The sequence below is a fragment of the Equus caballus genome, chromosome 18 (assembly GCF_041296265.1).
Source record: "Equus caballus isolate H_3958 breed thoroughbred chromosome 18, TB-T2T, whole genome shotgun sequence".
Classification (NCBI taxonomy): Eukaryota; Metazoa; Chordata; class Mammalia; order Perissodactyla; family Equidae; genus Equus; species Equus caballus.
Genome location: NC_091701.1, coordinates 81,297,596 through 81,312,910, shown reverse-complemented (window position 1 = coordinate 81,312,910; position 15,315 = coordinate 81,297,596). Strand labels below are relative to the sequence as shown.

At 46.2% G+C, this 15,315-nt stretch overlaps 1 long non-coding RNA gene across 1 annotated transcript; it reads left to right on the top strand.

The window, feature by feature from the left end:
* The first annotated feature begins 3,939 nt into the window (after nt 1-3,939).
* LOC138918819 (uncharacterized) lies at nt 3,940-14,512 on the top strand. The gene is made up of 4 exons (XR_011428618.1): nt 3,940-4,837; nt 5,362-5,566; nt 6,089-6,448; nt 14,157-14,512. It is a non-coding gene; the product is annotated as an uncharacterized lncRNA (long non-coding RNA).
* Nucleotides 14,513-15,315: the final 803 nt, after the last annotated feature.

Here is a 15,315-nt window from a genome sequence, read left to right as displayed (position 1 = left end):
GCCCAAGTTACTCAGTTGGATAACCGAGTCCCGCTAAGCCCACAAGTCCTTCTGTGGGACTAGATGGACCCATGGCAGGCAGAGGTTACCTTGGCACTGAAATGGGACAAGCACCAAAGTGATCATCAACACCACTCATGGCAGGTTTTGATCAAAAGGGAAAAATGTGGAATTAAAACAAAAGACACAGGACCCCTACAAGAGGAAGACAAAATGGACTCTGGCTAAGTGGAACCTAAAACAAAACATAGTCAAGTGCCCATGCTAAGACTGAGGTGCAGTCATGTAGTCTGTTCTCAGAAAAACTACAACTTGGCACGCTTGCGGCTTGATGGCTGCTGCACTGCACTGTTTTTTGTTGGGTATTGCCATGATTTCCCAGACTAAAACTGGGGAGCTCCAAAAGCTGAGTCCTTGTCCAGCTGCCCTGTAGAAAGCCGCTGGCAGCGTCGGGCACAATATGGTGGCCAGAGGGCACCTACCCCCGTGTCTGTACAGTGCCCACAGGAGTGCCCAGCAGGCCACAGGTCAAGTGTCTGGAATCGTATCAAGTTCTTCTCCGACCATAGTGGTAGGAAGGTGGGAATCACTAGTAGGGAGAAATTGGAAAATTCACAAACATGTGGAAATTAAACCACAACTCCAGAACAACCAATCGGTCAAAGAAGAAATCAGAAGGGAAAGCAGAATCTTGAGACAAACAAAAAGAAAAACACAGCAAGGGAAGCTCAGGAGATGCAGCAAAAGCAGCAGTATGAGGGGCTTTCATAGTGATAAATGCCCATTTCAGGGGACAAGAGGGATCAGAAATAAGCAACCTGAGCTTCATCCCAGGAACTGCAGAGAGAAGACCATGCTGAGCCCAAAGCCAGCAGGAGGAAGGAAAGGGTAAAGCTTGGAGCAGAAATTGGTGAGATAGGCTAGAAAGACAAGAGGAAAAAATCAACAAAATAAGAGTTGAGGTTTTGAAAAGATAAACAAGACTGACAAACTTTTAGCTAAACTAACCAAGAAAGAAAAGAGGGAGGACTCCAATAAAATCAGAAATGAAAGAGGAAATAGAACAACTAATATGAGAAAAATACAGGGGATCATTAGAGACTGCTAAAACAGTTAAGTGCCGACAAATTGGAAACCTGTTGAACACAGAGAAGGGTGATCAGACCTCACCTGGGGGTGGGGGAGGAAGAGGATTCTGATCAGATGCCCAGGGTGACCAGAAATGGGGGGGTGGGAAGGGCAGTTCTGGTGAAGCTGACTTAGCAGGGTTCTTGCTAAAACTGGATTTTACAAGTGCACAGATGAGCCAGATGGGTCCCGCCCCGTGGAGAGGACACCCTGGACTGCCTGGCCTCACCCCTGGACCCCACAGCAGGCCCCTGCCTGAAGGGCACCGCTGGTTGTGGTACACTTGCTGCTGATGGCTGCTCCATCATATTGGTTTTTTGTCAGGTGTCACCTTGATTTCCAGACTAAAACTGGGGAGTGGCAAAAGCAGAGTGCTCCTCGTGCTCCCTGTGGAGAGCGGCTCACACTGCCACTCTGGGTCATGCGTGCAGGCCTGTGGAAGGTGCCACCAACATTGCCCACGTGGTGCCTGGGCCGGAGTCCAGGAGCCCACGACTCAGCCCCTGGGCCCCTGGACCGTTTCTCCAGCTTGTGTGCCCCGGGGAGGGAGCACTCCATAACCACTCACCCTCCTCTCTCTGAGCTTCTCTGAGTCGAAAGTCAGCCTCCGCAGAGCGTGGGAGAGTCCTCTGCTGGAACGCTCCTGCAAGTGTCTCAGACAGTCGCTGGGCAGCGTGCAAGCTGCTCAGGGAGTTGGGCCTTGCTGCTGTCGGATTTGTCCCCCAACCAGCCGTCTGCAGAGCGTCCTGTCCCTGGAGAAACAAAGACACTCTCAGACAAACAGAAACAGAGAGAACTTGTTGCGAGTAGACCTGCCTGTCAGAATTGTCAAAAGATGTTCTTTAGAAAAAAAATAATAATAATATATGTCAGAAACCCAGATCAACATTAAAAAAGGGAAAACATCAAAGGAGTAAGTGAAGGTAGAATAAAAACCTTTGTTTTCTCATTCTTAATTGAACTAACAGATAACCGTTGATTCAAAATATTAATATCAACGGTGTATTCAGTGTGTATCTTATGTGTGTACACATATGCTCGTTATGTGTATGTCTAAGCGAAACGAGTGACAGCAGTGACACAAGGCACAGAGGGAGGAATGAGGATTATTTTGCGATTATAAGGTGCTCACACTACCCATGAAATTGTATAGTTAGTGGAAAGTCAACTTGGCTTAGTTGTACATTCATATTGCACACTCTAGGGCAACTATTAAAAAAATTTTTTAAGATATCAAATTAGATATTGAAATTGACTTTAGTTTGCAAGGAAAGCTATAGACCCTCTGTCTTTGGAGGTCTCTATGAGAATAGAAATGTGAGCCTGTGCGTAATAGATCCTAAATACTTATTGAATAAAGAAATAAAAACCCAGTCTGAGGTATTTAAATAATCACCTGCATGAATGCAAAATTCATGTGATTTTTTGACACTCTTTTTCTAAAACGTTTGGTAATTTTAATTCTCCCTGCCTCGGACAACCAGCTTCTAGTGTGAATTCAGTAGCTGGTGGGTTTTCTTGCTTATATCTGTACAATTGTAAGTACAGATTGCATCCCAGAACCCAAACTTGGTTCTATGAAGGGACAAATACAATCAGTAAACTTTTCATCAGAAAGAGTTAAAAAAGTTAATTAATTAAAAATTCAAAAAATAATAAAATAGGAAAAGAAGTACAGCTGATGTGCCAAGAAAGGGGAGAAATGGAATCACACGTGGTGTATACCATTATAGATAGCGTGTATACAGGCTGTGGACAATATATTTAAAGGTTTGATGTAGGGTCCACAGTACCCTCATTTGGGTTGCAAAATGTTTGCTTTAATGAAATTTTTAATTATGACAGTGTTTTTTTCTTCATAGTTCAGTTGACATTATACAAACATGTAGTATCTTTGGTGATTTAAGACTATGTGGTTCCTGTCCCACCCAAGAAGCAGCTCACTCTGTACTACAGCTGAAAATAAGTACCTTCATGAGGAATGCCGTTCTGCTTTCTATAAAGTAATAATTATGTAATATGTAAGTGCATGAGCATTGAGAACCTGTTTTTCTAAAATAGGTTTATAATGCAAAATGGATATTCTTTTTTTTTTTTTTTTTTTGAGGAAGATTAGCCCTGAACTAACTGCTGCCAATCCTTCTCATTTTTGCTGAGGAAGACTGGCCCTGAGCTAACATCCAAGCCCATCTTCCTCTACTTTATATGTGGGACGCCTACCACAGCATAGTGTGCCAAGCGGTGCCATGTCTGCAACCGGGATCCGAACCCGCGAACCCTGGGCCGCCAAAGTGGAACGTGCTCACTTAACCGCTGCACCACCAGGCCAGCCCCCTGCAAAATGCGTATTCTGTGCATGGTGTGTAAAAACAACCCCTATCTCTGACTCCTGTAAGAATACATCAGGCATTCTGTATGTAAATATTCTGTCAGATACGTACCATCCATCAGCTAGTTGTAAATATTGATTCATTTGAATTTACCGTATATTGACATTATGTTTTATCAGGCTTTGCTTTAGAAGAGTGTCAGTAATAATTTGATTCTTAAAGTCCTTCACCAAGTCTATTATAAAACACCATGGCAAATGAAGAAATGATTTGATCAAATATGAAGTAAGAATTATTGCCCGCCCTTTAATATTCTTGCTGCATTTTTTTTTTTTTTCAGATGCACCATTTGCTCCTGCGAGCTACCCCGTACTCAGGAGAGCCTTATTTTGCCTGTTAAACAGTTAGGTCCCTCTGTCTGCAAGGTCCATCCTCTCCCGCTGGGAAGGAGACCCTCGAGGAAGGTCGCTTGATGGGTCTTATTCACAGGTTTCAATATTTGTCGCTGTAGTAATGTACTCTGATAATCTTTTAACTAAAGTGGCCTTTTAAATCACTTCTTGTTTGTTTAGAGGTGTCTCGGACATAATTCCCACAACGAGAATGAATAACCAGCATAAATAGTTACACTGTGGCTCTGAAAACAATCTTCTAGGATGTTCAGAACAGAAATTCCTCTCTCTCGTCTGTTTCTACAAGGATTAACCTCTAGAGCCAGCAGTTTGAGCTCAGTATTGCTTCATTTTGCTTGCTGTTAAAGATACAAATAGAATTAACTTGTTTAGATTTTAGAAAAGAAAAGAAAAGAAACTACTCTTTGTTCTCATATTAACATCACCTATAAAACTGTCATTTCTCCGGGCTGTTTTTTGGCGTATGACTTTGCCATAACTATCCCTTCAGGCACCTCCATGGGTGTCATGTGAACTCTGGCAGATTTCCGTATTTGTTAGAACTTCTGGAAGACATCATCAAGTAGAAACCTTTCACCTCACTTTCCAACAACTGTCTAGGACCACTTCGCTTCACGTTGACTCCTCAACATAGCACATGAGGATCACCTCCCAGGTAGGGTACAGCTCGTTAGACAGTACTGAGGCCCAGGTTCCAGAGCTAAATTAAAAAAAATCGATTCATCCAAGTGGTTCTCTTTATTTTAGTAGTTGGTAAGACGTTTTTTTCTTCTCCCCAAAGCTCCCCAGTACATAGTTGTGTATTCTAGTCATAGGTCCTTCTGGTTGTGCTATATAGGACGCCACCTCAGCATGGCCTGACGAGCGGTGCCATGTGCTCACCCAGGACCCAAACCAGCGAAACCCTGGGCCACCAAAGCGGAGTGCAGGAACTTAAGCACTCAGCCACGGGGCCAGCCCCAGTTGGTAAGATTTTATAAGTGGTATGTGATGCATGGAACTGTTTAAAAAATAAATATTTATTATGCTTGAACCATTTAAATCCACAGACTATATGTATGCAGAATTATTTGCACAACAAATTTTAACTGACCTTAAATTTTTGTGCAATTAGAAGAAAACCTTGGAGCTAATTCAACCCCGGTGCTGGCAGTAGGGGTGAGAAGGGCAAGTTCTGCCAGTGCTCACTTCATCTGCAAGTAGGCCCCTTGGGCAGCGTGTCAGTGTCTGCAGTTTTTTGTGATCATATTGTGTCACTTTAAGCAATCTTTTATTATTAAAAATAAACATTTACTGTATTTGCAGCTAGATAACAGAATACTTGGAGAAAATCTTTGTGTCCTTCTATAATAGATGACACAACTGAAGTGTTCTTTCATATCTCCTGCCGGTTTGTCCCATGGAATAGGCAGCCAAAGAGAAAATGAAAAACCCCAGACTCAGTCTTAAGCAAACTTTTAATACTCAGTTTGTATTTGTGTTTGAAACAGGTCTGCTGGAGATCGCTTACTTAACAAACGGATAGCACAGCCTCAGAGTCATCAGATACAACATCAAATTCCAACATATTAAAAAAGGAAATAATACATGTGACGGAAATTACCTTTGCTTACAAAAACTTGTTACATACAATCTGCATATTTTTATTGGACCAAGAACTGTACTCTCCATTTACAAAACCCAGAGAGAAACCTGGTAAGTATTGAGGATCAAGGCTGACCCTGCCCCAGGGAGAGAAGCCCAAGGTGTCCCGCCCTACATACCCATCTATATCATCCTCAGGGAAGCGTGGACATCCTGACCTGATCCGATCTAATTCTTATCTAAAGTTATGGGACCACCCAATAACCAGATCCCACCTGCACTGATACCATTTTAACGATTTTTTAAAAATGTTTCCATCGTCTTGTAAAGAAATAACTCACATACCTATGCCTTATAAATTTAGCTCTAACCCTCAACACATTGCAGCTCTTCACTGCCCATGGGTCCTGTCCCCGTGCTACACCATGCTATTCTCTGAATAAAGGAGCACTACTGCCAGACCTTGAGAGTCCAAGAAATCTTTCTTTCAACTCCTCAGCTCGCCGAGCCTGCATCAAGTATTATTCCCCCAACCTCTTGTACATGCACTGTGTGTAGTCCCAAGTTTTTAAAGCTCATCTCGGGATCCTGGGTCTCCATTTACACTATAGTCTGTTCACTACTCTTTTCCAGCTAAAGCAAAGCAAATTGAGTCTGCAGTTTTCACCAAGAGGTTGAAGGACTCTTCCACGCCAAGAGCAGTGCTCCTGACGATGAAGACGTGGAGAGGGTGCGGAGGGCGGCTGAGCACTGGTGATTGTCCCACCTGAACATGATGGTTCCCGATTTGGGAACTAGCCGTTCCACCCCCTCTTTCACTATGTGCCCGAATATATTCAAAATGTCGTATACACATACAATGAAATGCTTTTCAGCATTAAAAAAAGGAAGACATCCTGCAATATGCGACAACGTTGATGAAGGGGGACATGATGCTCAGTGAAATAATCCAGTCACAGAAGCACAAAGGCTGCGTGATTCCACGTGTATGATGTAAGTAAAATCAAACTCATGGAGGCAGAAAGTAGGATGGTAGCTGCCAGGGGCTGGGGCTGGGGGACATGGGAGTTGTGGTTGAATAGGCACGAAGTTTCAGTTGTACAAGGTGAGTAAGTTCTGGCTCTCTGCTGCACAGCACAGCGCCTGAATTAGCAAGACTGTATCGTGCACTTAAAAGGTGGGTGGATCTCACATTAAATGTCCTCACGACGAAGAGAGGGGGCGCACAAGGAAACTGTCGGAGGTGTTGGGTGTATCTACTGATGCGGGGTCGGTGAGCCGAGGAGTCGAAAGAAAGATTTCTTGGACTCTCAAGATCTGGCAGTAGTGCTCTTTTATTTAGAGAGTAGAATAGCATGGGGACAGGACCCATGGGCAGTCAGAGTTTCTGCTGCCGCCGCTTCTGCTGCCCCCGCTGGCATGGGGACAGAGCCCATGGGCAGGCAGAGCCGCTGCTGCTGCCCCCGCTGGCATGGGGACAGGACCCATGGGCAGGCAGAGCTGGTGCGTGGGGACAGGACCCACGGGCTGTCAGAGCTCCTGCTGCTGCCCCGAGTTGAGGGTTAGGGCTAATTTTATAAGGCATAGGTTTATGATTCATCTCTTTACAAGACAAAGGAAAGAACATGAAAAAAAGTTAAAATGGTATCAGTGCAGGTGGGGTCTGGTCATTGGGTGATCCCATGACTTTTAGACAAGAATCAAATCGGATTAAGTAAAGGTTAGAAAGGTTAGACGCCACCACCCTAAACCAGGTACATGAGATTGCCAGACAGCAACCAACTTAAGTTCTTGCCTTCCCCATTAAGAGCTTCTAGAGATAAGACCATTCCCCCTTCTTCCTGGCACAGAGAGGGAGGCATCTTCACAGATAGAGGTTTCCCTTAGAAATGTAAATGTTTTCCAACAAAGGGGCAAACAAATTCCACTCCTTGGAGCCTGAATCTCATCTGTAGTTTTAAAACTAACCAGCTTAAAAATCCTCATCATAAGCCATTTTAAAATTAAGCAGCCTAAAAATCCTCATCATAAACCATTTTAAAATTAAGCAGCCTAAAAATCCTCATCATCTACTACCTTGATTGTGACGCACAGATGTGCATGTGTCCAAACTCATCAACTCATGTAGGTTATAGATGTGCAGGTTGTGTATATCAATCACACCTCAACAGAGCTGTTTAAAAAAAATAAAATACACTACTAAAAAAAAGAATATTCTACTTTAATGTTATTTATTTTTCATCAAATTAACAAAAATTTAACAGTTATAATATTAAGGGCTGGGAAGGGTGATAGAACACACATATTCTCATATAATATTAGTAAAAAGCTTTCCTGAAGGGGAAAGTGACTGTGTATATCAAACTTTAGGCTGAATATACCTTTGTTCAGGAAATTCCACCTCTGAGACCTATGTACAAAAATTTTCACACACATGCACTGAGAAATATGTGATAGCGTTTTTTTCTAAAACATTGCAACTTAAAGAAAAAAACTGTAAAGTATGTAAATGATTACAGTGAGAAAACTCACCCCCCCAAATGGTGCTACATCCGTACAATGGGATCCCATCCAGGGGTTAAAAATAGTGAGGTCAGCCCAGGGGTCAGCAGACTGCGGCCAGCCGCAGGCCAGATCAGGGCTACCGCCTGTTTGTGCAGCCTGCAAGCCAAGTATGGTTTTAAATGGTTGTAAAAAGGAGTAACTAGATGCACACACAAAGGAGAATATGTGCAGAGACTATATGTGGCCCACAGAACCTAACGTTTTCCCTATCTGGCCCTTTACAGAAAGTTTGCTAACCCTTGGGTTAGATCTTGATGTCTGAGATGGAAAGGTTTCCAAGCAAAGTCAAGGACTGATATTACCATATTAATAATTCTTAGATGTGTGTGCATACCTATACGTGCAAACACATCCAGACAAATATCAGACAGACAGTGAGCAAATGGGTGCCTGTAATTTCCCCTGAGGAGTAATGTGGGAGCTGAGGTGGGCTTTCACTGCTTACAAATTTCTGTTCTGTTCTTGTCTTCTACAAAGAGAATATATTCATGTATTACTTTTATATTTGAAAAATTAAAAAAGATAAAACATAATGCCTTGGGGCGGGCCCCATGGCGGAGAGGTTAGGTTGTGTGCTCTGCTTCAGAGGCACAGGGTTTTGCCGGTTCGGATCCTGGGAGCCAACATGGCCCCACGGCCCCACTCATCAAGCCACGCTGAGGCAGCATCCCACATGCCACAACCAGAAGGACCTACAACTAGAATATACAACTATGTACTGGGGGGGCTTTGGGAAGAAGAAGAAAAAATAAAGAAGATTGGCTGCAGATGCTAACTCAGGTAACATCTTGACAAAAGGTACTAGGGTGCATGTGGCAGATTAGTGCCCAATATCCATCCTACTCTCTTTCCAGTGTGCCCTCCTGTGTGAGAGGGTGCAAGATTAGAGATGAGCACGCCCACATGTTCCAGACTCCCTCACAGCTGGGGCTCCCAATGTGATTCACGTTCCTCTACTCAAACAAGGAGGTGTAGCCCACTCTTGCTGTCCCTGTGTCTGTGCTTTGAGTGTTGTCAGAGGTGCGTGGTTCTGGAGGCCCCTGAGCAGAGGCCGCGCACCAGGCACCAGCTCTGCTGTGGAGGGGCGGCCGTGGCCTCAGGGTGCGTGGTCCCCAAGCTGGCCTCCATGGGGCAGCCTCCTCTTCAGGAAGCCTTCCCGACTGAGTCAGCAGGTGCCATGCCTTCATGGCCAACTGCCATGGTGGCGGCTTCCCCCTTTAGCAGATGGTTTCCTGATAGAATATGCAGCAGCTTCCTGGGCATCCTGGTTCTGCAGTGTGACTTTGAGAGTCATTTCTAAACACTCGGCCTAGGATCTGTTTCTTCAGCCTCCAAATTGTGACTACTTTTCCACTTAAACCAGCTTGAGTGGATTCTGTTCTCAATTAATGAACCTGATCAATACAGCCACTTCACTCCGTCCTATAAGAAAGGCTATGGGACCAAAGAAGGAATTCAAAGGAGGTCACAGACACTCTTTCCCATCCTCAGAGTGACACATGAGGTAGAATTCCCGTTTCAGAGAAGAGAAAATAGGCTAAAAGGAATGAAATTACCAGGTCAAGGTCATATAATGATTAAACAGCAGAACTGGACTTTGAACCTATGGGGGACTGGAATTGGCCACCCCAAGATATGTCTCTTTGGCATGAGGATTATTTTGGGCTGCTTACTTTTAAAAACTTCAGGCATGAGAGAAACTCTGAAAAGTAGAAGTTACCCTTTGTTAAGAGGCATTTACATTTGTAAAGGAAATCTCCATCTGTAAAGGTGTCTCCCTCTCTGTACCAGGAAGAAAGGGGGATGGCCTTATCTCTAGAAACTCTTATCAATAAGGAAGGCTAGGACTTAAATCTGCATGATAATCTGACTCTTGTTTACTGTGCTTTTCTGGTAATCTCCCGTAACTGACTCCCCCCACGCCCAACATCCTCCTTTGTCTTTATTTGAGGGTGGTATTTAAAATGAGAGCTTCTGCCATTTTGGCAAGTTGCTCAGTTTTCCTGAGTCTCTCCCATGTACACATGTTATAAAGCTTTGTTTAATTTTCTCCTGTCGTTCTGTCTCATGTGAATTTAATTCATAGTCCGGCCAGAAGGACCCTGAGTGGGTAGACGAAATGTCTTCCTCCCCAACAAACCCAAACCTGTCTGAGCACAAAATCTGAGCTTTCCATACACACGAGAGCGTGCACGTCCACGTGGCCTCAGATCCTCAGGCTCACCCTGGATGAGGTGGTGCTTGTCGTCGTCATTGTTATAAGCACAAATCCACAACACAAATAGTAACTGGGCAGAGGTCACATGTAGGTGGCTCTATGTGACTCAGAGTATTTCTCAAAGTGCACCCATAGGTTTTCATCTTTGGGGGTCACAAACCCCATTGATAATCTGATGAAACTACAAATCCTGCAAAGGAAGCAGTTTGCATTCAGAGTGAGGGAGTTTATGTACCCAAGTTAAGAACACATTCAGTAAATGTCATTCCTTTGTGCTCCCCTGAGTCCTGAGGTTCTAAGAGTTTGTGTGTCTTAAAACAGCCTTTTATGAATTGTGTTATTCCAAAGAATTAAGCCACACGACCTCCCTACTGGATTTTTCTTAGCTGATTCATCTCTTCGAATCATTCCCCATTGCAGGCTTTCCTCAAGGTGTCAGGAAGCCCTTGCCTCTGTGCCTTTCTCACTTATAAGGTTCTTCTGACGTTCAAATATGATGGCATCTCTGGTCTCACAGCCTGTCTGCCATCATGCTTTGTTTTATGGGAAAATAGCCCTTCGTGCCTGGCTCGTCCGTGAAAGAACATGTAAGTGTGCATCAGCTCAGTTAAATTAAGCAACTCAGGGAATGTGGGAAATACTCCAGGCTGTCTTAGTGCAACACACATCCTCCAGCCACGCCAGTCAAGAGAGATCATCTAGAAAGGTGGCCTCGCTTCCATCTCATGCATGCTGCGGGAACGCCCGCCCACCCTCACACGCCTCCCAAATGTGCTGCTCGTCGCTGTCGAGCACCTTCAAGGTGTCCTTGACGCAACCCGCCATCTGCCTCGCTCAGCAGCCTGAGCAGGCGCCAGGGCCTCTGCAGCCACCGCAATGTCACCAAGGCCACGTCCTTCCTGCCTTCCCCATGAGCCCCTGTGTCCACCACCCGCTCCAGCAGCACCGAAGGAGGAAAATGTCCCTTTGGATGGAAGTAAAAGTGATTAAAGCAAGCTCAGAGCAGCCACTTCACCTTCCAAGTTGCCGCAGTACATCCGCCATTCACATCAGGAGACAAAGCAGTGTCTTCACCACCTCTTTCTACCCAGACGCTGGAGAGGGGAGAGGAGAAGGGCCTGGAGTCTCCTCAGAGCTGCTGGGCTGTGGGCCACCGAGTAGACGGCCCCCTGTCTCAGCAGAGATGCTGCGAGACGTCAGCTCTAGGAAGAAAGGCCTGGAGAACAAGGGAGGGTGGAGAGTCTCAACTGGCGGCAAGGCGGGAGATGCAGAAACTAGGTGTCTTGGTGTCAGGTTTTCCCCAAAAGCAGCCCCTGAGGAGGGCCCAGGAGCAGGCGGTTTGCTTGGGAGGTGTTGCCAGGAAGCAGAGGTGAGGGGCTGAGAGACAGGGAAGGGAGAGAAGCCCGGGAGAGGCACACCAGCGAGGGGCCTATGTGGGCGAGCTCATCTCCGTCCTGCAGGGACCCCTGGGGGCTGTGTGGATCATGCCAAGAAATGACCCCCTGCAGGGTGTTTGTCTGGCTGTCTGTGTCCCTCAGTGGAGGGTCAGTGCTGGTACGTTGAGCCCCGTCCTGGGCCTGTGGAAGCCCTGAGGCAGAGAAACATCTGGGGCCTTGAGGTGAGGGGTGTCAGCGCTCCATAACCGGCGCCAAAGTGGAGGTGGCCTCGTAGGGGGCAGACTGCTCTGCAGCGAGATAGGAAGACCCTTCCAGGGAGGCGGAGCACGTGTGTTGACAGGGTACAACGTCTGGACTCTAAACATCAGGTCAGAGCTGCCTCAGATGAACGCCTTAGGTGAGGGCATCTTTGAAAAAAGTCAGGAGTAAAAATCACAGGAAAGTGCCTGGATTCCAAATCCAGGTCAATGGGGAAGAGAAGCACCAAGGGGGCAGGGGCACAGAAAGTCCCGTGGAGTGGACACCAGAGGTGACCCGGGCACAGCCCGCTGGACATCCACGGAGCAGGGTGCTCTCGCTGAGGCTGCAAAGGGGGGTCTCCTGTCCTTTCTGCACCTTCAGAGGTCCAGGCGGGACAGCTCCTTCTGTCTTCACTGGATGCTCGTTGCAGCCGTGTCTCCTTCCCGCTGGACTCAGGAGTGCAGCCCAGGGAGCCGGCCCAGGGGTCATCAGGGTGACAGACGCCCACTGTGCTGTCCTCAGAATGCCCTGCCCCCAGCACTTGCCTCTCACTGACTTTGAACCAAAGATGTGAATTTCAACTCTTTCCTCCCTTAAAAAATAATTTCTTCTCCATGAGGCTCCTAATCCAAACGGCCAACCCCGGCCTGCATCAGCCATCCAGATCATGCCACTGCAAGTCTGAATCCTGGGCGAGCCTGGCTCAGGCTGTCGAGGAGGCGTCCCTGATATGCCTGCACGCCCGCCGGGAGGGCACTGGGCCCAGCCGCCAGGCCCTGGCTCACGAAGCCTCCCGAGCCGCCCTGCATCAGCAGCTGCATCCGCACTCTTGGAGCAGGCGCTGCAGGGAGCCAGAAAGAGCTGGTTTCCTAACCGCTGGAAAAGATCTAAGACAAAGCCTGGTCCTCCGAAGCCTTAGCCAGAGTTTTATGCCACGGGCAAATTAACCACCATCCTGCACAGTGGGGCTCCACAGAGGGAAATGGTGGGGCTGGGGGCTGCTAAGTGACCAGGGCAGTGCCTGAATGATGGCGCCACCGTTAAGGCAGGTGACAAATTCCAGATCCTGCTGGAGCTGGGGCAGGAAGTCCTCGCACTCCGTCATGCTTGGTCTTCAGAGTTTGCAGGCGCCGACTAGGTCAAAGTTTCCAAACATTTTGTTTTCTTTACTCATGTTCTTGAACGCTTACTTACAGACTGCCCAAAGTTTGGAGTGTCTCCTCCTGAGATTGCTTCCATTCCTGTGAACAGATATGTAAAAACCTTCTCTGAAAACAGAGAAGAACAATGTGCAGGTGCTCAGGGAACAAATACAGCCATTCCTGGAGTCAGCAAACGGAAGTCAGCAGTTGCCTGCGACTGTCAGAAGTGCGGGGCGCGGGGACGGAGGACAGCAAAAGATGGTGCGAACTTCTCCCTCCGCCACGTAGGGAAGCCTTGTCACCAATGACCCACTGAGTGACAGCTACCCTCAGAATCCATTAAACATCTTTTATATTTTATTGTATTAAAAAATATCCCCAAGTCAGATGGGCAAAGTTATGCTACAATAACAAACAACCCTGAAATGTCAGTGGCTTAAACAGCAAAGGCTTGTTTCTCGCTGTGACTTCACAGCCATCACACCCTGGCTGGACGCTCTGCTCCAAGTCCACTCCTAGATATCATACCATTGAACCCATAAACACTTCGGTATTCGCTGCTAATGAGGATGTTTTCTAACATAATCACCTTTCCGTTATCACACCTGATAGAACTGATAAGGATTCCTCTGTTTGTCACATCTAACACCCAGCGCTCATGCAAGGTCACAAAGGCAGGCAGGATTCAATAAGGTCCAGACCCTTTATTAGCTTACGAGGTCCCTTAGATCTCTTTCTCATAAGACCTCCTTACCCCTTTCTTCCTCACACCATACATTTGTTGGAGGATCATTGATCCTTTAGAATGCTTCACATTTGGGACGAGGCTGACAGCTTTGTCGTGATGTCATTTAACTTTTCCTCCATCCCCCAAATTTCCTGTAAAACGGCAGTGAGAGCTAGCAGCTTGACTAGATTCTGTTCAATTTAGTTTAGGCAAGAATATGCCATCAGTGACGCAGTGCCAGTTCTCTCCCAACGGTAACTGTCAACCGAAATGTAAAATGCGATTCTTTCGTCCTTAAATTATATCCCACAAGGATGTGCAGGCAGGATATTGAAGTAATTTTTTCTCTGTGTGGATATGCTACCAGCTCGATACAGAGGTTCATTAGTTTCTGTTTGTTTTCCATTTTTAGGGATTGTTCCTGAAGGAAACCAGAATACGTGACCCCAAAATATGCCACCTTGACACAGTGGTTAATTTGCATTAAAGGCACTTGAGAAACAGTTGGTGCAAGAAGGCCACTCTGACGCCCCTTTGTCCTCCTGCGACTTCCCTGCGGCATGTCCCCTCCCAGTGCCGGGACAAGGGAGGCATCCTCACCGCCAGACACAGGGACTGGGGCCGAGGAATCTGTGCAAACGAACCTTGCGAAACTCACCCTTAGCTGCCCAGTTCCATCCTCATGATTTACTGCCCCAACCCAAACCCCTTTGTCTTGCCAATTTTTCACAAATTTCTTGTTTCTTTGTCTAAAAGATATAAAAGCTTCCTGCTCTGGTTGAGTTTTGTCGACGAAAATAATCTATAAATGAAAATTTGGGTGAGTTTATTCCAAGCTGAAATCTGAGGACCATGGCCCAGGGCCTTTCTTCCCGAAGGAAGAAAGGGTACCAAAGAAGTGAGATATACAGAGTGGTTATATACCCCCAAACAGGATGTTTCACATATGATTGAAATGTCCCTCCCACAATAGTCACAAGATTGCCCTGTAGGCACAGCGCTTGATGGACACAGCACGTAGTGGGTCTGCTCTCTCAGAGGGCGTAGCAGGAGGCAAGTCTATTGTCTCGAGCTGGGCGGTCACAGGTGAGGGCAGCAATCAGTTCCTAGCCTAAGGAAAGATGCTTAATCCTTAAAGAGATGCCAATGTTGGGAGTGGGAGGGAAGTTGCACCTTTATCTCAAGGGCCTTTGTTCTTGCCATAGGGAATATCTGAAGCAGATATACAATGAATGCTCAACGGCCACGGTCAGGCCCTTTTGGAAAGACAAGGTCAGGCCGAATTAGGTTTACACCAAATGGCTTCCTCATATTCTCCAATATATCCTATTGCTTGCCATTTTTATTTGTCAGTTTTCATTCTCTTCTGAAGGCTCCTACGTACATGGAAAAAATTAATAAAATTTTATGCTTTTCTCCTGTTAAAATGTCAAGGTTATGTCAGTTTAACTCCCAGGCCCAGCCAGAGACCCAAAGAGAACAGAAGAGACTTTTTCTCCCTATATTCTCTTCATTTGATTCAATTTGTTCTTTTAATTATTTAAAGCAAGTATGGTTACTGACAAACATTC